This window comes from Sus scrofa, chromosome 13 (genome assembly GCF_000003025.6).
Source record: "Sus scrofa isolate TJ Tabasco breed Duroc chromosome 13, Sscrofa11.1, whole genome shotgun sequence".
NCBI lineage: Eukaryota > Metazoa > Chordata > Mammalia > Artiodactyla > Suidae > Sus > Sus scrofa.
Genome location: NC_010455.5, coordinates 104,785,933 through 104,809,812, shown reverse-complemented (window position 1 = coordinate 104,809,812; position 23,880 = coordinate 104,785,933). Strand labels below are relative to the sequence as shown.

Genomic DNA, 23,880 nt, shown 5'->3' with positions numbered 1-23,880 from the left:
AGATTTGCTTTATTTAGTGACTCCTAGATGGGTTCTTTGGGACGCCTATGACATTATTTCTGAGTTTTCACAATTTTCTGATAAGCATTAATGTCCAACTTCTCATATGTTTCCAGGAAACTTCTATATTCACTGTATACTTTAAAAAAAATAGAACATTTACTTGTAGCTTGCCTCTAGAAACTTACTAATATATCTTAAAGATAACCAACAGTAGTTTTTACTCACTCTATAAATCTTTCAGTGAATGTGGATATAATATTCAAAGGAGTTTATAATGTTTGTATTCTTATTTTGTCCTATTAGGACACCCACAAATTCTCAACATGAACTGGCAGGGTGTTATTTCAAGCATCATCTAAGGAGATATAGAAAGCAGTAGGGTTAAGAGCCTCTAAAATAGTCCCCGATGATTCTAGTCTCCTAGTATTAATGCTGTTGTGTAATCTATAATCCCTTTCTCTGTGTGATGGCTCATTTGTACTGAATAGAATAAATGTTGGAATGTCACTTTCATGATTATAAAGAGTGTGGTTTCTTTCTTAAATATATACTCATACTTCCTCTTGGATTGCTTACCCTGGGGAGAGTCAAATGCCATGTTACATGGCAACCATGATAGGCCGATGCAGTCAAGGATTGAGTCCTGCCAACAGTCAAATGAACTTGCAGGCATATCTTCCTCCCTGTAATGGACTTTTCAGATGAGACCACAGCCATAGCTGACAGTTTGAAAATAATCTCACAATAGAGCTTGAGCCAGTGGTTTTGGCTAGGCCACATCCACATACCTGACCCATAGAAAGTGTAAGATAATAATAAATATTTACTGGCTTAAAATGCAAAGTTTTGGGATAATTTGTTATAGATTACCAGTACAGTTACCATTGTGAGTTTTCTTAGGGTAGAATCAGAATTTTATTTGCTTTCACTAGAGCTTTTTATAAGTTTTATTAATAGTTTAAAAGCCAGCTACAGAAAGATTATTGAAAATGAGGCAGAAAATTCCAAATTCTCTAAGAAAATAACTACAGCATTAATAGTGCTGAGGTCAAGTCTTACAATTTACATATAAGGATATTAATTAATAGAGTAATTAAAGGTAATAGTCCTTAAACACACCCTCACACCATACACAAAAGTAAACTCAAAATGGCTTAAGAACTTAAATGTAAGACAAGACACCCTCAAACTCCTAGAATAGAACTTCTATAGGAAAAACATTCTCTGATATCAACCTTACAAATGTTTTCTCAGGTCATTCTTCCAAAGCAACAGAAATAAAAGCAAAAATAAACCAACAGGATCTAATCAAACTGACAAGCTTTTGCACAGCAAAGGAAACCACTAAAACAAACAAACAAACAAAAAGACAGCTCATAGAATGGGAGAAAATAGTTTCAAACAACACTACTGACAAGGGCTTAATCTCTAATATATACAAACAGTTTATACAACTCAATAGCAAAAAAGCAAATAACCCAATTAAAAAATGGGCAAAAGACCTGAATAGACATATCTCCAAAGAAGATTCACAGATGGCCAACAAACACATGAAAAAAACACTCAACATCACTGATTATTAGAGAAATGCAAATCAAAATTCCCATGATGTACCACCTCACACAGTCAGAACAGCCATCATTAAGAGGTCCACAAATAACAAATGCTGAAGAGGGTGTGGAGAATCCTCTTGCGCTGTTGGTGGGAATGTCAATTAGTACAACTACTATGGAAAACAGTATGGAGGTACCTTAGAAAATTATACATATAACTACAATAAGACCCAGCAACCCCACTCTTGGACATATATCCAGACAAAACTTTCCTTGAAAAAAACACATGCACCCACCCGCATGTTGATTGCAGCACTATTCACAATAGCCAAGACATGGAAACAACCCAAATGTCCATCAACAGATGATTGGATTAGGAAGATGTGGTATACATACACAATGGAATACTACTCGGTCATAAAAAAAACAACAAAATAATGCCATTTATAGCAACATGGATGGAACTAGAGACTCCCATCCTGAGTGAAGTAAGTCAGAAAGAGAAAGACAAGTACCATATGATATCACTTATATCTGGAATCTAATATACGGCACAAATGAATCCACAGAAAAGAAAATCAGGGACATGGAGAACAGACTTGTGGTTGCCAAGGGGGAGGGGGAGGGAGTGGGATGGACTAGGAATTGGGGGTTAATACATGCAAACTATTACCTTTGAAATGGATAAGCAGTGAGATCTTGCTGTATAGCACTGGGAACTATATCTAGTCACTTATGATGGAGCATGATAATGTGAGGAAAAAGAATCTATACGTGTATGTGACTGGGTTACCTTGCCATACAGTAGAAAATTGACAGAAAACTGTAAACCAGCTATGATGGAAAAAATAAAAATCATTATATAAAAAAAGATAACTTCTGGGGCTATACTCTCCATACTTGTATGTTCAGTATACAAAAGTGAGCACAATAAAAGTGATGTTTGTTCAAAAAAAAAAAAAAAAAGTAATAGTCCTTGAAGCACATACAAGTCCCGCAAGGAGTTATTTTATTAGCTGTACACAATTTTATTTTTTTTATTTTCCCACTGTATAGCAAGGGGGTCAGGTTATCCTTACATGCATATATTACAATTACATTTTTCCCCCACCCTTTGTTCTGTTGCAACATGAGTATCTAGACAAAGTTCTCAATGCTATTCAGCAGGATCTCCTTGTAAATCTATTCTAAGTTGTGTCTGATAAGGCCAAGCTCCCGATCCCTCCCACTCCCTCCCCCTCCCATCAGGCAGCCACAAGTCTCTTCTCCAAGTCCATGATTTTCTTTTCTGAGGAGATGGTCATTTGTGCTGGATATTAGATTCCAGTTCTAAGTGATATCATATGGTATTTGTCTTTGTCTTTCTGGCTCATTTCACTCAGGATGAGATTCTCTAGTTCCATCCATGTTGCTGCAAATGGCATTATGTCATTCTTTTTTATGGCTGAGTAGTATTCCATTGTGTATATATACCACTTCTTCCGAATCCAATCATCTGCCGATGGACATTTGGGTTGTTTCCATGTCTTGGCTATTGTGAATAGTGCTGCAATGAACATGCGGGTGCACGTGTCTCTTTTGAGTAGAGTTTTGTCCGGATAGATGCCCAAGAGTGGGATTGCGGGGTTATATGGAAATTCTATGTATAGCTTTCTAAGGTATCTCCAAACTGTTCTCCATAGTGGCTGTACCAGTTTACATTCCCACCAACAGTATAGGAGGGTTCCCTTTTCTCCACACCCCCTCCAGCACTCGTTATTTGTGGATTTATTAATGATGGCCATTCTGACTGGTGTGAGGTGATATCTCATGGTAGTTTTGATTTGCATTTCTCTTATAACCAGCGATGTTGAGCATTTTTTCATGTTGCACACAATTATTGATATTTTAGTGGCCTCTTGTCCTAATGGATTTGTCATAGGAATATTACATTGAATTAAATTAAATATTATTTATAAATATTGTTTAGAGAAACAGTAGTATGTCTTCCTTAGCATTCTTATTCTTTTATTAATGACAAAACTGCATCCTAAAAAAATAAATATTCACATTATTGCTTTCTGGTTAGACTCATCTTAGCAACAATAACCACACAGATATAATTTGTCTCTTTATTGTTCACTCGGTAATTTTCTGAAGTAGTTATTACTATGGGAACTTTTGCAATAGGGATATCGAGACCAAGAGAGTTTTAATAGTTATTTTTGGAAATACCTCAGCTAATAAGTGCTGATCTGAGGAGCAAACAAATATGACAGAATTCAAATTTCTTTTGAATAATAACAATCCATTGTTTTAGACTTAGTGACCATTTCGCCATTTTTAAATTGTTCTCTCATTTCTGAGTATTAAGTGTTCTTTGTATATTCTGGATACAAGTTCTTCATCAGATATCGATTTTGCAAATATTTTTCCCAGTATGTTACTTTTCTCTTTACCTTCTTAATAGTGTCTATATAAATCAGAAGTATCTTATTTTAATAAAATACAGCTTATTATTTTTTCTTTCATGGATCGTGATTGCGGTGTTGTTTGTATCTAAAACCTCACTGCCAAACTCAAGAGCACCTAGATTTTTCCTGTTATACTCTAGAAATTAAACAATTTTGCATTTTATATTAGGTTTTTTATCATTATTATTATTATTATTATTATTTTGCTTTTTAGGGTCGCACCCACAGCACATGGAGGTTCCCAGGCTAGGAGTCAACTGGAAGCTATAGCTGCTGGCCTATGCTGCAACCACAGCAACATGGAATCTCAGCTGCACCTGTGACCTACACCAGGAAAATTATATAATAAGGAAAATTAAGCGTTTTATTTTAGCTTCATTTATATCTTCTCTCATATTCTTTCTTTCTTTATGTAGGTCTGAGTTTCTGACTTCCATAATTTTACTTTTTCCTGAAGCACTTCTTTTAAAGGCAGGTCTACTAGTGGCAAATCCCCTCAGTTTTGGATTATTTGAGAAAGTCATTATTTCTTCTCATTTGAAGGATAATTTAACTGGTTAAAGAATTCTAGGTTGGTGGTTTTTTCTAACATTTTAAATATTTTACTCTATTCTCCCTTGCATGATTTGTGAAGAGTAGTCCAATGTAATTCTATTTCTTCCATAGGTAAGGTGATTTTTTTACTCTGACTCCTTCCAAGATTTTCTGTTTGTCTTTGGATCTCTCTAGTTTAAAAGATATACCTAACTATAGATTTTTTGTTATTTATTCTTCTTGGTTACTATGAACTTCCTGGATCTGTGTTTTAGCATCTGTTATTGATTTTGAAAAATTCCAGCCATTATAACTGCAAATATTTCTTCTGCTCATTTCTCTTTTTCTTCTTCTGCTGGGAGAAATGGAAAAATGTTGTCAAAGGATACAAACTTATAGTTACAAAATGAATAAATTCGGGTTATATAGTGTATTGCATAATAACATAATTAATAACACTGTATTGTATACTTGAATTTTGCTTAGAGAGTAGACCTGAAGTGTTCCTAATAAAAATAATTAAAGTTTTTTTAAAAAATTTAATTTATATTTTCATACCTGTGGGTGTTTCTATTGTATTTTTTCTTTTGGTTTTTGTTTTTGTCATCTTGCACTATCATTTTGTGTTCCCAGCATTTCCCTGTTGAATAATTAATAAGTTATTTAAAACTGCAGATGCTCAAGTTAATGACATCTTCTCCCAGAAGACTGATGAATACAAATGCATTTTCAAATACTCAGATTGGGATTTAATATTAACAGAGAAGTGGACATTACATAAATTGGGACATGCCGGAACTAAAAATTGTAATAGCTGATATGAAAAATTTATTGCATAGGCTTAGCAAAAAATTAAGAGGGAATCAGTTAATTTGAAAATAGACACTGGAAATTATTTGAACTGAAGCAAAAGAGAAAAAAACAGAAGGTATATATCAGCAAAGTCTCAGAAACCTGTGATATAATTTCAACCTGTCTAAAATGTGTGCATTAGTTCCCAAATGAGAAAGAAGATAAAGGAATAAAAATATTTAAAGATATAATGTCCAAACACTTCTTAAGTTTGTTGAAAAATTAAACTTACAGTATAAAGAATATCATGCCTAGGAACACCATGGTTAACTTTTTCAATCAAAGATAAATCAAACATTTTAAAAACAGTCAGGAACAAAATGCAAATTGCAAGCAAAGGAATAATAAGAAAACCTCAGATCTCTCATAAATAATAATACAGCATAAAAGAGTGAAACCACATCTTTAAAGCAATAAAAAGAAATCAAATCTCTTGATGTAAAATTCTATATTCATGAGTTCCATTGTGGCTCAGCAGTAACAAACCTGACCAGTATCTATGAGGATGCAGGTTCGATCCCTGGCCTCGCTCAGCGAATTAAGGATCTAGTGTTGCTGTGAGCTATAGTGTAGGTTGAAGACGCAGCTCTGATCCTCCATTGCTGTGGCTGTGGTGTAGGACAGCAGCTACAGCTCTGATTCAACCCCTAGCCTGGGAACTTCCATATGCCATAGGTGTGGCCATAAAAGACACACAAAAAAATTCTATATCCAAAGAAAAATACTTCAAAAGGTTATTTTTAGAAAAATAAGCACTGTATGAATTAATCACTAGCAGACTTCAAATACAAGAATTGTTCAAGGATGTGCTCATAGTGTGGGTGGTTCGTAAATGTGTAGAAATAAATTGTATGACTATAGTACAAAGGCTAGGAGAAATAATTCTACTACATTAATTTTCTTACATCAATATTCAATATGGTGACATTAATGTAAAGAAGGCCGATTACTTAAGAATGAATATTTTAATCATTCTACAAAATATAAAAACAAGTTGGTTATAAAGCAACAAAAGAGTTAAAGTCAGTTACGAAACAAAAACTCTATTCAAAAAGAAAGTAGGAGGGAACTATATATATATGATCACTTGTGATGGGACACAATGGAGGGTAATGTGAAAGAAAGAAGATACATGTATAACTGGGTCACTTTGCAGTACAGCAGAAATTGGCAGAAAATTGTAAATCAACTATAATAAATATTTTAAAAAAAAGAAAATAGGAAGGAAGGAAAAGGGAAACAAGAACACCTGGGATAAAAAAAAAAAAAAAAACTATGGCTAGATGGTAGGTAGGTTTTAAAGCCAACTAATCATTATATTAAATGTTGAACTAGAACATTCTACAATGCCAAGTGCTTAGGTATGAATAATGAATACATATTAAGTAAATTAAATCTTATAGTTCAGTTTCTATTAAAAAGCTACTGGTGGAGTTCCCAACTTGGAGCAGCGGAAACGAATACAACTAGGAACCATGAGGTTGTAGGTTTGATCCCTGGCCTCCCTCAGCAGGTTGAGGATCCAGAGTTGCCATGAGCTGTGGTGTAGGTCACAGATCTGGTGTTGCTGTGGCTCTGGCATGGGCTGGCAGCAACAGCTCCGATTAGACCCTTAGCCTGGTAAACTCCATATGCTGCAGGTGTGGCCCTAAAAATACAATATAAATAAATAAATAAATAAATAAATAAATAAATAAATAAATAAATAAAAAGCTACTGGAATAAAATCTAAAAGATGCTCATCCAAAATGCAAATACAAGGAATACTATTATTTATTTTGTTTTGTCCGTTGCTTCCTTCGATGGTTTTATGCCGCTTTCAGTACACTGCATAGTAAACAAATGACAATATTCAGTATAAGGCATAAAAAAGTATCTGAAAAATATACATATATAAGACTATTATACCTCAGTAAAATAATGATTCTGTAGCTGACGTATAAGCAAATAAACAAACTTTAAATATCAAACAGTTGAGTTCTAAGATTTGTGCAAAGTTCTAAGAAAAGTACAAATGTAAAATACAAATTTTCCAGAGCCAAATATTTTTAATTCATATTTTAAATTTTCTACTTAAATGTAACTTTAAAAATGAATATGATGTTTTGTTCACTAGAGAGCAGTCTGCCAGAATGTTCAGCCTTTAAAAAAGTTCTGAATGCCAGAAAAGGAAAACAAGCCAAGTAGAATAAATATCTTTTTTATGGAAATAAATTCTAAAATATCTTCACAATTGAGAAAACATCTTATGGATAATTCTTCTAATTTATGTAATTTAGCATTTATTCACAGCAAGTAAAACCATTTATACATGTTTATATTTATTAACATGTAGTTTATTTACACTCCTGATTGATAGTAGAGACGGCACAGAAACAAGTTAAATTACACAATATAGATAGTGTAGTTTTAAAAGTGGAACCATATCTTTAAAGCACTAAAAGGACAACAAATCTCTTGATGTAGAATTCTATATCCAATGAAAATATACTTCCCAATATAAATTCCAATTGTGGGAAACTACAATAGAAAAAAAGGCCTAGTTTCTTCTATTAATTTAATTTTAAGGAATAAATTAAGATACAGAGACAAATGCTTAAAAATATTTAAATGTGGGAATATGTCAACTCATTCAAAATAAAAGTTACAAGGCAAATGGAATTTTGAATATTGATGAAAATTTTTATTACGAACTTAGTATGTTATTAAAATATTCAATATTTTGGTGTAATAGTTTAAAGAGAACCTACATTTTAAATATATATGAAAACATTTTTGGAATAAACTATACAGTATCTGTGATTAATTTTGATCAATGTAGAAGGATGGGAAATAGACTGATTATGAATGGTGTATGTATATGAGACAGAATCAGCCAGATGTTGATGGTTTGGGGATGGTGATATATTTATGAAGTTTCATTACACTATTTCCATGACTTTTACATATGTTCAAAAATCTTTCCATAAAAGAAAAGAAAAAAGTCAATGTGGTTTAGTAGATATCCTCATGATACTCATATGAGAAGAATGTATGTTACATTCAACAGTCTGTGTGTTACTTATTTAAGAGTTGTAGGAGAGAAAATTTTGAACATTAGACAATGTCTATAAGAGGGTAATATGTTAAAGCAAAAGAATGAAAATATACTATGGTATATGGGCATCAGAAGAGAGAAACTAGAATGAAAACTAGTATCAAAAGAGAGAAGTCTAGGTGTTCTCGTTGTGGTGCAGTGGAAACGAATCTGACTAGGAACCATGAGGTAGCGGGTTCTACCCCTGGCCTTGCTCAGTGGGTCAAGGATCCCATGCTACTGTGGCTGTGGTGTAGGCCAGCAGCTGTATCTCCAATTGGACCCCTAACCTTGGAACCTCCATATGCTGTGGATGTAGCCCTAAAAAGCAAAAAAATAAAAAAGGGCCTCTTGTATTCAAACCATGTTTGCCCAATTAATTCTTTTTTCTTTCTATTTAAAGCCAGTTTGAGTTGCAATTCTGTTATTTTCAAGAGGATAGGTCATGACTCATATACTATCTTCATAACCAGATGATTTCCAAAGTTAAATCCCTGCAACACAGACCTTGAGGAAGTAATAACATACAGAATCTAATCTTTCCAGGTACATGAATTTTTTTCCACTGCCAATTCATCAGCACCAAGAACAGTGCCCGGAACATAGGAAATGCTCCATACATATTTGTTGAGTAAATGAATGGATTTTTATCTTAGGATGGGGAAGTTATTTTTTAATTCTGCCCCCCTTATCAGTATACTAGAAGGAAAAAAACAGTATCATTTATTGCAGTGTGGTACTAAATTATTTTTCTTGTTTATCAAGTAGTTTGGAGACCTTGGGGTTCATTCTCATTGTCTTGAAATTGAAAAACACAGACAACTCTATATTCTTCTTACTGGTATGGCTGATCATGAATAGAATTATATCCATTAAGATATAAAACATCTATTTTATCATAATGGATCTTTATTCTAACATACATTTTTCATAGGTTTATATTATGCATAAATAATTTTACAGTTATCAAATATTTATTGAGCACGTACTATGTGTTGGGAATTGCACTACCACAGTATGTTAAAGTAGAAAGAGCAAAATAACTCCTTAGTAATGTTTACCTAATAGAGTTTGTTACAATAAAAAGATATAAATATAATTATACATATGAAAATGCACTGTAAACTGCAAAAATTGTTATGTACATCTAAGGTGCTTCTTAAGGGCCACACAAACTAGGACGTAAAATTGGCTTGTATTCCATGAACATGTACAGTTGCACTGTTCTAGGCAGGGCCACTTCTGCAGAATACAATATGAGTGTAGGATATGGGAGAATATGGTACAGAATGTAGAATTCTGTAGAGTGGTCCTCCTAGAGCACAACTCTAGGAAGCATAATTCCTAGGAATGATACAAAGTTGCCCTGGGTCACACTAGCAGTATGGCCCATTTATCTCAATGTTCATCTTACCATCACTGAAACTTTAATCCCTGTTAAAGCATCCTACAACATTTATGTATATCCCAAAAGGCTACTTTATAATACGCCCCCTCTAACCACATGGATTCTGCCCTCTTTTTCATTCCCAGATTCAATTTCCCACAGGGATGTTTACTGCCAAGACCAACAGACATTTTGTATGCAAACTGAAGGAAGGTACATTGATTGATACCCTGTTCCCTATGGCCAAACTCTCTTAGGCACAGGCATATTTTACCCATCTCTACTGCTGCCACTAATACTGTCACCTTTGCTGGGCATTATCACTACTTCTACCTATGCCAGGAACCTCCATTACTGCTGAGATGGATATCTGAGAGCCAATGTGGCTCTTGTAGAAGAAGAAGGAAAAAAAAAGGCTATTAGTTCAAGCCTTTTATTAAACTATGGAAACATGGGAAAGGCTCATGACTCTTTTATGAAGAGCAAGAATTATAAAGAATTCATAGGAATTGAGGATACCCAGGCAAAGTCACATTTTGTTTGTTTGTTTTTTGCCCTTTTAGGGACTTACCCATGACATATGGAAGTTCCCAGGCTAGGAGTCGAATTGAGCTTCAGCTGCCAGCCTATGCCACAGCCACAGAAACAAGGGACCTGAGCCACATCTGTGACCTATACCACAGCTCACGGCAACACCAGCTCCTTAACCCACTGAGCAAGGCCAGGGATTGAACCTGCATCCTCATGGATACTAGTCGGATTTATTTTCACTGTGTCACAATGGGAACTCTGGGGCAAAATCATTTTTTTCAGAGAATTTTCACTGTCCAAATTCCTGAAAGCAATAAAAAAAATGAGACTGTGTTAATCACGGGACAAAATGCAGGGACAATAAGACAATCTGTGATCAACTGATTCACAGAATGAATCTCTTCTCCAACTGGAGGAGATTCAATTAGGAGGAACAGTTGGGAGTTAAGTTTTTTCTAGTACAGGCAGAAATTTTTTATTTCTTCAGCATCTTTCACACTGAACCTACTGGGCTCTCCAGTGGCATATGTTCAATGCAGAAGTGAAGAATGCTTTTCTCACTTTTGCTATGTTTTATAACAGAGTTATTAAAGTTTCTCATAGTCTACATCTCTCAAATCCTCCAGGGGAATTAGATACAACATAGGCATCTAGGTCAGGGACTAATTTTTTGACAAGTATGACATTTTACTTAGAATCAACCTTCCTATTAGAAGCTTAATTTTATTTTCCTAAAATTTATATGTTGAAGGCCTAACCCTCCAGTACCTCACCTGTGACTCTATTTGTAGATGAGGCCTTTATAGAGGTATTTTACTTAATACGAGGTCACTAGGGTGAGCAATATTCCAATACAATGGAAGCCCTTATAAGAACAGGAAATGTGGAGACAGGCATATAGAAAGGGAAGACCACATGAAGACACAAGGAGACGGTCATCTACAAGCCAAGGAGAGAGGCCTTAGAAGGCATCAAACTTTCAGGCACCTTGATATCAAATTTCTAGCCTACAAATCTTAAACAAATTTCTGTTGTATAAGCCATCCAGTCTGTGATGCTTTGTTACAGCAGCCTTAGCAAACTAATACATCTCCCTACATTTCCCTTCAGCAAGCTAAAGTTTTGTTTGTAGAATTTCATTTTTTTTTTTTTTTTTGCCACACCCATGGCATGGAGAAGTTATCAGGTCAGGGGTCAGGGATTGAACCCACTCCACAGCAGTGACCTGAGCCAGTGTAGTGAGCTGAGTCACCGGAGGATTCCTAAAGTTTTGTTAATAGAGGAGGGCTGTTCTCATGTCTCCATTATCCCTTAAAATATATTCTCCTTCAAAAGCCTTTCCAGTCCTCTGTCACACGAATCCCTCTACATATCTAGCAGGTCTGAACCCCAGTATTGGGTGCAGTTTAAGCTTGAGATGAGCCACACACTTTCTCTTTTCAACCCGAAAATCTAATTATACTTCTAATGAATGGCCACAGCACTATTGTTGGGCCCATCACTAGAATAGATGTTCCTTTTAGAAGGTAAGAATTACTGTGCTATAAATCAGTCTATAACTGAGGTTCTCAGACATGAACTAATAAGGGGTAAAGGGCAAACTCCACTTAGATGAGAGAGTAATGCATTTGTTCAACCACCTCCACTTTATAATAACAGTTTTAGGAGAACCTCCCTATTGCTCTTCTGTTTGCAAGTTTTGGTCAATACCTGAAGTAATGGTCTTGTCATTAGGCTCACTTAAACATAAAAGCTTTGTGGTGTCAGAAAGAACGCTCATTGAAAAGGAAATTGACTATATGGCACACTTGAATGTTCTTGTACTTCTAAATGAATTTGTAAACTCATCCTGATTGATGACACATTGGGCAACAACTTGCAGGGTTGGAGAAGAAAATTAAATACACATAGATTGCACACTGATAAAGGGTGAATGCTCTTTTCTTTGCTCAGTGTGATTTAAAGTCTTGTTCTATGTTAAAATAATTCATTCTTCTCTCATTATAAATTGATAGGTAGACTATAAACACTGAAGTTAAACAGAAATTAATTGAATACTGACTCTCCTATTTAATACTGTAAGACACTCCCCAACCCCCCACATATACAACATACAGATTAGAATCTCCTAACACGTAAATTAGGAAAAAATGATGTCTATTCCACAGTAGTTGTGAGAATTATTAATACATAGTGCCTAGAAATTCAGACATGTTCAATACTTGTTAGTAAGCTGAGGCAAAAATTCTGGCATTAAAATACAGTTAAATTGAATATAAAATGTGGTTATCTTGCATATTTCCTTTGAGAGAGTATACAAGTTTCCTAGCACTGCCACACATTGAACGGCTTAAGACAACAGAAATTTATTCTCTTCTTGTTCTTGATGCTAGAAGTCTGAATCAAGGTCTTGGGAAGGTTGGTTCCTTCTGGAAGCTCTGAGGTAGAAACTTTGTCATGCCTCTCTCCTACCTTCTAGTGGTTACCAGCAATCCTTGGTGTTTCCTGGTTTCTAAACATACCTCTCCCATCTCTGCCTCTACCTTCACAGGGCTTCTTCTCTGTTTATCTTCACATGACCTTCTTATATACTCTAGACACTGGATTTAGGGCCCACCCTAATCCTGTATGACCTCATTTTTTTATGTTAACTAATTACATCTGCAAAGGCTCTATTTCCAAATAAGGTCACATTCTAAGGTTCCAGATGGACATGTATTTTGGCAGAGGGCACCATTCAACCACACACTGCCTGCCCTTTGCCCCCACCTAAATTTACATCTATCCCACATGCATGACTTATACTCTATCATGGCATCCCTGAAAATCTTAGCTCCTTCCTGCATTAACTCCATAATTATCAACTCAGAAATTTCCAAGTCTGTCATTTAAATCACCTAAATGAAGAATAGCTGACAAGAGTATGATTCATGCTGAGGCAAAGTTCCTTTCTACCTGTAGAGTGTGTTAAACTAGAAAACAAGTTGTTTGCTTCCAAAATACAATGGTGGGACAAGCACCACATTCTCATTCTGATAAAGAGAACATAGAGGGAATAAAGAGGTCACTAAAGCAAGTTACAATTCAACAGGGAAAGTTCCATTCAGTTTCAAGGCCTGTGAATAATCCTCTGAGGCTGGATGCTTTGCCTCCTGGGCCCATGGAGGCCCTCCACCTTTTAGTCCAGGCTATCAGTGTTTCTGTTGATAAGAAATATTCAAAAATCTTGTCAGCCTTCCATGTATATTAAGAATATCCACACCATTAATAGGAGACTTTTCCTGAATGATCTTGTCTCTATTCTAGCCTCCTGCTTAGATGGTCTTGGGATCCATGAGTCACACACCTAATCTTTGCACTCAAATGTCACTGAGCCATGGTCTTGGAGTTCTCCAGTGATTGCATTAGCATCCTTTGCAATATGGATAGTTTGAGAATTTTGAAATCATCACTTTCTGGTTCCTTTTTGCTGCTATTGACTAAAAAAAATATATCTACAACCTAGAAGTTGAGAGTTAAGTTTTATTTGGGACAAAATGAGGACTTATGGATGGGAGGCAGCAACTCAAGTAACCCCGAGAAAACTGCTTCCAGGAGGCGAGGAGTCAGCTAGGATATATAGAAGATTTGAAGCAAAAGGGCAAACCCATAGTAGGGACAAAAGATTACTGCTTACTAAGGAATTTAGCACTTTCCTATAAAAGGGAAGATGCAAGGACTGGGTTCACTGTAGTCATTCCTTTGATATACATCTCAGCTATCTGCGGCCAGTATCCTGTGTTTTCCTATCCTGAGTTTCCTCAGGGTACACTGTAGGGAGTGACTGTAATCTGATGACTGCTAGGTGGCAGGCATTCTTTGTTTCCTTCCTGAGTTCCCCCAAGGCTTGCCAGCTGGAGGTGATCACAATCACTGATGACTGTGACTTTCTTTGTTTACTAATACAGCAGGCAATATTTTATTTCTCACTTCACAGTTTGTTCCTCAATTTACCCCTCTCTTCTTGCACTTTATAGCAAGAAGAAATAACTATAACAATATATAGCAAGAAAAATAAGGCCACGCTTTCCATATTTTGTTTACAAATCTTCTCAGCTAAGTACACAAAGTCATTGCTTATAAGTTCTATTTTCTATCCAACACCAGAACACAATTCAACTAAGTTTTCAAAACTCACCTTTCCTCAAGTGTCCAATAATTTTTTTCTGAGAACTCACTAGAAGCATCTATAACATTCATATTTCTACCAAAATTCCATTTGTGATGAACATTCTGTACATGTATTCTTTAAGATGGTAGAAGCTTTCTTTACCATCTTCTTCAGCTTGTGTCTGAGTCTTCACTAGAATCAACTTTAACAACCATAAGTCTATCAATCTTCTTTTCAAGGCAATATAGGCTTTTTCTATGAAGTTCCTCAACCTATTACCCAATTCTAAAGCCACTTCCATGGTTTTAGCTATTTGTTACAGAAGCACCTCACTCACTAGCAGCAAAATCTGTATTAGCTTCTTAGGGCTATTCTAACAAAATATGACAAACTGGGTGACTTAAAACAAGAAATTTAGGAGTTCTCATTGTGGCTCAATGGTAACAAACCTGACTATATCCATGAGAATGCGAGTTGGATTCCTGGCCTCAATCATTGGGTTAAGGACCCAGCATTGCTGTGAGCTGTGGTGTAGGTTCAGCTCAGATCTGGCATTGCTATGGCTGTGGCATAGCTGGAAGCTGTAGCTCCAATTCGACCCCTAGCCTGGGAACTTCCATATACCCTGGTAGAGCCCTAAAAAGACAAAACAAAAACAAAAACAACTTATTCTCTTGCATTTCTGGACACCTGAAATCTGAATTCAAGGTATTGGTAGAATTGGTTTCTTCTGGAGACTATGGGATAGAAAATTGGTTCATGCCTCTCTCCTTGAATCTACTGGTTGTATGCATTTCTTGTTTTATAGATGCATTACTCTAAGCTCCACCTCCATCCTCATATGGCTTTCTTCCAAACATGTCTTCATGTGATCTTCTTATTTCCAAATAAAGTTGAATTCTGAGGTTCCAGGTGGGCATAAGTTTGAGGGACACTATTTGACCCAGTACAGGGGAAATGTGTTTCAAATTAGGACATGGGTCTACATTTAATTTAGATAATTGGAGGTCACTTAATAAAACACTGCTTAGGATAGAATTTACCAATAAGAAATAGCATTCTCCTCCTACCTCCTGCACAAAGCATATTTTCAATATAATATGATTTAATACCTTTCGGGTTTTCACAGAAAACTGGCACTTAAAATACAGTCATAAATATATATTGAACAAATACGAAATAATAAAAAATTAAAAGCACTTTCCTGTCTTTAATTCCAAGAGCAGTAAAGGAATAAATGCCAAAGGAATTTAGGAAAAACAAAATTCACTGTAAGCTTAAATCCTCACTCTATCCAATTCTTTATGTTATGCTTAATCTTAATATAAAGTTTACATGAAAGAGAATTAATTTCACATTGCCTATTGTTTGATTTGCCAAACTAATAATAATCCTCCTAGGGTACTGGTTGTTTTAATCCTTAACATTATGCAGATTTGAGGTTTGAAGGTATGGTGAAGGCAGTGGAGAAATGTGCTGCTTCCTGTGGAGCTGGGCTGCTTTGAAAAGATACCCCCAGCTGCTTGGCCTGGTCCTCGGGCTAGCAGCACGACTGGGAAGAAGGGCTCCAGCGGCTCCTGCCAGCCACATTCCTGCAGCTCAGTAGGGCAAAATGACTTTGAACAAGGACTCAGAAGAATAGTATGACCGAAGCAAGGAGTACTGTGGTGGATAAAGCAGTAAAGATGAAAGCAAAATGAAGCTAAATAAGCAGGCAGGAGTGGTGGCAACTGATGAAATATTCAAATGCCACCTGTTTCCTATCAATCCCACTGCTAGCCATTCCTTGCTCAGTAAAGGAGAATTATTTAGAAATACTTGTTTAGTACTCAATCCTGAGCATTTGGGTTAGAAGCAAGAATACCCTTAAGTTTTTTTGTTTGTTTGTTTTTTTCTTTTCTGGCCACCTGTGGCATATGGAGTTCCCAGGCCAAGGGAGAATACCTTAAGTTTATCTGGTACTTTTTTGCCTTTTTTTGTGTGTATGTGTGGGAGGGCAGCACCCACTGCATATGGAAGTTTCCAGCTAGGGGCTGAATTGGAGCTGCAGCTGCCAGCCTACACCACAGTCCTGGCAATACCAGATCCATACTGCATCTGTGACCTATACCACAGCTCACTGCAATGATGGATTCTTAACCCACTGATAGAGGCTAGGGATCGAACTCGTATCATCATGGTTACTAGTTGGATTTGTTTCTGATGTGCCACATGGGAACTCCCGGTACTTTTTTTCTTGAAGGAGCCATTTTTATTATTTGTATTAAATGCCATTAATATCTGAGGACTGAGCCCCAGGCATGAGCTCCTAGATGATTCTGACATTTTTTTACTGTTTTTAAAAACCCCTAGTAAAGAAGTATAATTTGTAACTCTACTTACCCTTCCATAATCCTCTATCCCCTGACCACTAATTAGAGTGGCCCAAACATGAATTCTGTATCCTAACTTGCTTTTGCAAAATCTCATTTCTAGCCAAATCTTCCCCATTTTCCCAAGGTTACCCAGGTGTAGGAGTGCAGAAGCTTTCCATGTATGCTGTAAACCTTGACAGCATAAGGGTGAATTTAATTCTTATCATTTTCCTGCTGGAACTTGTCTTCTTGTATTCACTGATAGGATTTTTTCCCCCTGTATGCTTCTAGGATTAGTTCATCAGCCTCCATCTGGGCAGCACTGCTGTTGGCATGGAGCACTGACATCCTGTTGCAAACGTGCAGGACAGAGAGGACTGGCTTCTTTACAGACTCAGTGCGCCTGTGCCCACAGTCCACCATGCAGTAGAGGGAAAAAAAGACTTTTTATTCCACTTTAAGTTTATGTATTACATTGATTCTAAAGCAGTACTGCTCAGGAATTCCCTGGTGGCTCAGGGGGTTAAGGACCCTAGTGTTGTCACTGCTGTGGGGCTTGTTTGATCCCTGGCCCAGGAACTTCTGCATGCAGTGGGTATGGCCAAAAAAATAAATAAATAAAATAAAGTAGTACTGCCCAATATTCCAATGAAATCACATAAAAATCACACTTCCATGCAATATTTTTTTAACTTAACATATCTTGGACATTAGTAAATATCTTATTATGACAGCAGCCTTCAAATAGTCATTTGCTTTATTGTACTATGGTAATGGATCTTGTAAATGTTTTAATCCTTTGCTATTTCCAGAAATAGCTAAAATTAATACCTTCACACAATATGCTTTTCCATTTTTGCAATTCTATCTGGAGGATAAATTCCTGTGAGTAGAATTCCTTGGTCAAAGCCCAGGTGCATTTAAAATTGTAATAAGTATTGCCACGTTGTAGTCCATAGGATGCTATACCCAAATACACTCTACACAAATGTTTTCCTACATCTACACTGCTTTTTTCACCACTGCCAATCTGAAAGGTGAAAATAGAATTTCTTTATAGTTTTAATATGCATTTGTAGTAATATAATTCATATTGAGCTTATTTTATGAATTTTTAAAGACATGTTTAGCTGTGAAATTTTTTCATGTATGTAACCCAATCCCAATTTTTTTCTTATTAATTTCTTAGGGCTTTAAAATATTTAAGTTAAATAGCATTTTTGTCCATGATGAGTATTCAAAATATTTTTTCCTATTTTATCATTTTTCTTTTGATTTTGTATACTGTTTTCCATATTAGGTTTTAAATGGATTTGAGTCATCAACTGTCCACAATGAACTAACAGAAAAACTTTTTAATCAACAAAGCTGAATTTAATAAACCTACTAGAGAGCAACACTGCCTTGAGAGAATCTTAATAGTGCCTCAAAAGGAGGATTTTAGGGAATGGTATTCAGAGGATTTATGGGTCTACACTCAAATGGTTTAAGGCATGTCTTTCAAAGTGAAGAACTTATTAGAACTGGACAAAGTTCATTACATAATGATATAGGATGGACACAGCAAAGCAAGGTTATTGAAACAATTCTTGGTGAGCAAATTATTGTCCTGAGAAGTAAGCTGTTCATCCAAATGAGCAAACTGTATGCCCAGATGAATTGATTTGTAAGAATATCCTAAAGCAAATGGTAAAGTTATTTATTGATTTTTAGTTTTATCCTACTGTGCAAGAAATTTATGGAGCAAACAGTTAAATTATGTTGATGCAGGTGGCCTCAGTTCTCAGTCCTTACAATTATATTGATGCAGGTGGTATCATTCTTATAATTTATTTGATATTTTTAGTCCTTTTTCATTTCAAAATTATTTTTAACATTTAAAAAATCATGTTTTTTCCTAATTTTATAGTTCCCTCTTTCTCTTCTCCTGCCCCTTGTCATTCACCTTAATTTAATTATTTTTTGCTCTAAATGGAATTGATAATACAAAATGAGTTTATGGCACAAAACTTTTTTTTTAATGTGCCTAAACATGTGAGTATGTGTGTGTGTACACTGTGCAATATCTGAATGTCAATATGTTACATACATATACATGCAAAATACACACATATAGAGAGGAACTACCTTTATATAACATATTAAGAAAGTATATATTTTAATAATCTAATCTAGAACAGATGTGGCTTTTGTTCAAAATAATTTTTGGTATCAATAAACATTAGCTTTTCTCGATAATTATAGTAAGTTACGCTTATCGATTTTTTTGTTGTTGTTGTTTTTTTTGTTTTGTTTTGCTTTTTAGGGCCACACCCACAGCACGTGGATGTTCCCAGGCTAGGGGTCGAATGGGAGCTACAGCTGCCAGCCTATGCCACAGCAACGAGGGATCCGAGCCGCATCTGCAATCTACACCACAGCTCATGGCAACACCAGATCCCCGACTCACTGAGTGAGGCCAGGGATCGAACCTGTAACCTCATGGATTCTAGTCAGATTCGTCTCTGCTGCACCAGGAAGGGAACTCTGCTTATTGATTTTTTGAACTGCTGATATAAACTACCTGGTTGCTTTGTGTTATCCTTTCAATTATTTGGAATTATACTGAAAAATATACGACTGGATGATCTTCATAAGAATAAAGGTGATGGGATTGACTAAAAAAAAGGAGCAACTTATCTGTTCATGTTTAGCACCTATGTTGGAGGAGAGATTGCTAAAAATACTGCCCGTTCAAGATGAGGATACTATCAGGTCCTTAAGAACAACTCCTTCCCCAAGTTCTCAAGTAGGACTTCATAACTTCCTGATTTCTTCAAACTCTTCTGGGATATTCTGGAGATTTGAATATCCTTGCTTATAATGTGCAAGGTACTGATAATATTCCATGTTCATTTCCAGATATTTCCTGAAAATTTTGGAGAGTGGAGCCTCAATTTCTAGGAAAATCATCCTCTATAAAGACCTGATGTTTGTTGCTAATGATATGTATCAACTAGATTTTCTATATTACATAATTTGAGACATAACATAGCATTATTATTTTGGGTCTACTTGAAATGCTACTGGCAAAAGAGAGAGATTAATTAAAACATCATGCTCTTGAAATATTCTTTAAATTTTCCTAGTAGTTTTTATTTCATGAATTTTCTTTTTTTTTTTTTTTTTTTATTTTCCCACTGTACAGCAAGGGGGTCAGGTTATCCATAGAGAATTTTCTTGTTTTACTTATTCATACATTATTGCATGTGAGTGTAAAAGTTTTATGAATTGACCCTTTTTTATTATAATGCATTTGTCTTGAATCCACATTACCTGATGTTAATACCATATCTCCTGCTTTTGGTTGTTGTTCTATTTACTACTAACTTTGTACATTTTTTCCCCACTTTCTCTATCACTTAGGTTTAAACATATTTCATATATAGTATCTAATTTGATTTTACCTTGTCATCCACATCTATTTTTCTTAGTTCTTTATATTAATTCACTTTTTAACAATTACTTTCATACATTCCTTGATGGTATTTTTCAGGTTCAAAAAACATCTTTTGACCTTTTATAAAACAAGATACAATCATTATATTTATAATAAGTTGTCCTTCTCTTACATTTATACTCTTGACTTTTGATAATAGTGCTTTTTTCTATCTTGATGTGGTTTGTGCTTTATAGTCTGTTTGTAACTATAATTTCTACAACTGGAGTAACTTTAGTCTTGCAATTAAAAAAGCACAATGATCATTGACAATTTTTTGCCTTAGTGTCTATATTTATATTAGTCAATTGATTTCTATTTATATTGGTCAATTCTATTTATATTCTATTTATATTGGTCAATTTCTCTTCTTCTCCAAAGCTCATGAGGAATATATTCCCTTTGTTCTTGTGTGTTTGAAATTGTGTATCAGAAATGAAATATTGACTGAGTATAAAAAATACTTAGGTTCCTCTTTACTTGGGAAATTAAAAATTGCTGGTGATATGTGAGACCTTCTGTTGTTTACCCACTATAGACATCTTTATAGGATTAGTCTTTAACTTTGAACTCTAGGAAGTACAACAAGCATTGTTGTACTTTTATTACCTTAGAGATAGTAGGATCATTCAATCTATACATTAAAGTTTTTCATAGTAGTCTTATAAAGTTTTTATAGTCTTAGAACACCTTTGAATTATATCTTGAAATTTGTGTTTCTTTTTTTTTTAATTTTTTTAATTCAAGGATACCAATTACATCTATTTTGGATCTGCCATGGTATCTTCTTTATCAAACAGTTGTCCCTAATTTCTTTAATTCTCTTTGTTGTCTTTTTACTTTAACTCCATTATAGCCTATTTTTTTTCCAGTCTGACCTTCTGCTCCCTTTCCAGCAGAGTATATTTCCTTTCATGTTTTCTGTGTGGCCTCACTTTCTGAAAGGCTTTATTTTCTCTTGTTTGTCTGTTGAGCTCTGGAGGTTTTTGTATGTATGTGTGTATATATGTATGTATGTATCCAATATCTTCCTCATTCTCTAATGGCTCTGCTTTAAAATACTACTCTAAGTTGTTATTTTCCAAATAGTTTGGACAAAATCTTGTGTCTTGTCCAAGATCACATTTTTCTTCTATGTCTTCCTTATTTTTCTATTTGCATTTTTTCTGTGCCTTATTTTTTTCTTTAATCTTTTTACAGTTGCATCTGTAGCATATGGAAGTTCCTGGGCTAGGGGTTGAATTGGAACTGCAATTGAGGCCTGTGCCACAGCCATGGCAACACTATATCCAAGTCACCTGCAACCTATACAACAGCCTGCGGCAATGCGGGATTCTTAACCGACTGAGTGAGGCCAGGTATCAAACATGCATCCTCATGGACACTATGTTGGATTCTTGACCCACTGAACCACAATAGGCACTCCTCTGTTCGGTTCCCTTTTTTTTTTTACTTGCAGAATATTTGTAGATGCTAATTGAATAGTTTAAAGTATTGATTTTCTTTGTGTGAGGTAAATTCTGACTTTACCACCACCTCTCAGTAGGAGGTTTCTGTGGTATAAGAGTGAGAACAGTTTACAAGCTACCAAGATATTTTCCTGGTTCATAGAGAAATTTCTTAAGACACAAAGTTTTGAGTATGTGTGTGTATATGTTCATGTGTATATGGTTTACACAAACACACATGTACACGTACATATGTATAGAGAAAAAAAGAGGAATTATTTAGCTTTTAATTTTCCTGGCTGAAAGAAATCTGCAGTTGCAAGGCTGTTTACAGTTCAAAGGCTTTTCTTTATTTGAATTCCCTGGCAGATTATTTCTGTGTATTAGGGTTGTTTGTGTGCTTTCTTCTTCAGTTTCATCTCTTTACTTCTCTGTGATGATAAATAAGGTCTAGAGAAATCCCTACAGCTCATCCCACCATTCTAGAGATACAACTGTATTTTATCCCTCAGGGTGATTGCCTATACTGGAGAGTTCTCTATGCCAGAATTATCCAATGGTACAGCTGTAGGTTTTCTCAGCACTTTTTTGCATCATATTATTATTGTCACTGGATTTAGCCGGAATTCTTCAGGTAATTTTTAGGGTTACAGGTAGTTTCCAGCTTTACAAAAGATGAGGTATGCTTCTCATGTCTTATAATTCTCATTGTTTTGCAAGATTTCAGAAAGAAGAGGCAAAGGCAATAGAGATGTCATTATTATGCCACATAAACCACAAGTCAATTCTTAATATTTTATTTTGTTGTTACCATCTATCTACATCCATTGCAAACTGTGTACTTAGTCATTAGTCCTTTGAAGGTTAATGTGAGGAGAAATCTGAGACTAAGATTACTGTCTGAGTGACTAAAAACTGGAGGTACTACTGTTGAGTTAATCAAATATTGTCAGTGTACTTGGGGTCTGTTTTTATCGGGAGATCCTGATAACCTGATTCTAGTATGACATTGGTCTTGCCATGACAGGGACCATAGCCTCAGTTCAAAATAATGATATTACCATTCTAGTATATATATACATATGAAAGAGGAAATGTTAGGGCAATAAAAACCACTGAGGAGAAGAAGTATATTGAAACAAATTAGCCAGGTTTGAGAGGAAGGTATTTTGCAAAGAAATTATTCTTAAAGGAAGTAATGCATGAGTCAGATTTTGAAAGATGGGTAAGTACTATATGAACTGAAATTAGAGGGAACAATGAGTGAAAGGGAAGGGGAACTGAGAAAGCATAATGTATTAGTTCTATATTAGTGCAAGAAAAATTACCACAAACTTGGCAGCTCAAAAATCACCCATGTATTATTTCATAGTTGTTAGGTCAGAATTCTGGGTGTATATACGTTGAATTTTCTCCTTAGTGCCTCACAAAGCTGCAATGAAAATGCCATCCTGGCTGGGGTTCTTCTCTGGAGTTTGGTGTCTGCTTCCAAGCTTATTCAGGTTGTTGGCTGAATTCAATTGCTTGTGGTTATAGGACTAAAGGCCCCTGAGGCCAGGAGGCCATCTGGGGTAACTTTGAATATCTCTGAATTCTTCTTTCTCTGACCTAGACATTCTATTTCAAAAGGGCTCGCCTGATGGAGTCAGGTCCATCCACACTCAAAGGCAGCTATTATACAAAGTGTGCATGAGAGAAGATGGTAATTTTGTGAACCATCTCAGAATTCTGCCTACTGCATATGCTTTGTTGGATGAGATTTGAGATCTTAAATATGACTGTAGCACAGACTTGAAGCAGGCAAGCTGAAAGAGCAAGTAGAGGTCAAATGCCTACCATGCAATGGAGTATGAAATTGCCCTGTAGGAAATAGGGCACTGTAGATAGATTTTAGGCAGGCAAGATCTCTTCTGCTCTACCAGCTGTGTGGAAGTTGAGTTGGTAGAGATAAAAACCATAGAAAGGGATATTTTAATAAAGACTATTAAAGTATTCCTAAAAAGAGCCAATAAATTAACACAGTGATAATCAACAGAGAGGTTTACCTTTAGATATTAAAGA

The 23,880-nt window shown here is 35.5% G+C and overlaps 1 long non-coding RNA gene across 1 annotated transcript in view; it reads right to left on the bottom strand.

Moving 5' to 3' along the window:
- Positions 10,633-23,880, bottom strand: part of LOC102166202 — a 327,943-nt gene continuing 314,695 nt past the window's right edge. Inside the window, exon 6 of the long non-coding RNA XR_002337746.1 lies at positions 10,633-10,693. This is a non-coding gene — a long non-coding RNA (uncharacterized LOC102166202). The remainder of the gene's footprint in view (positions 10,694-23,880) is intronic.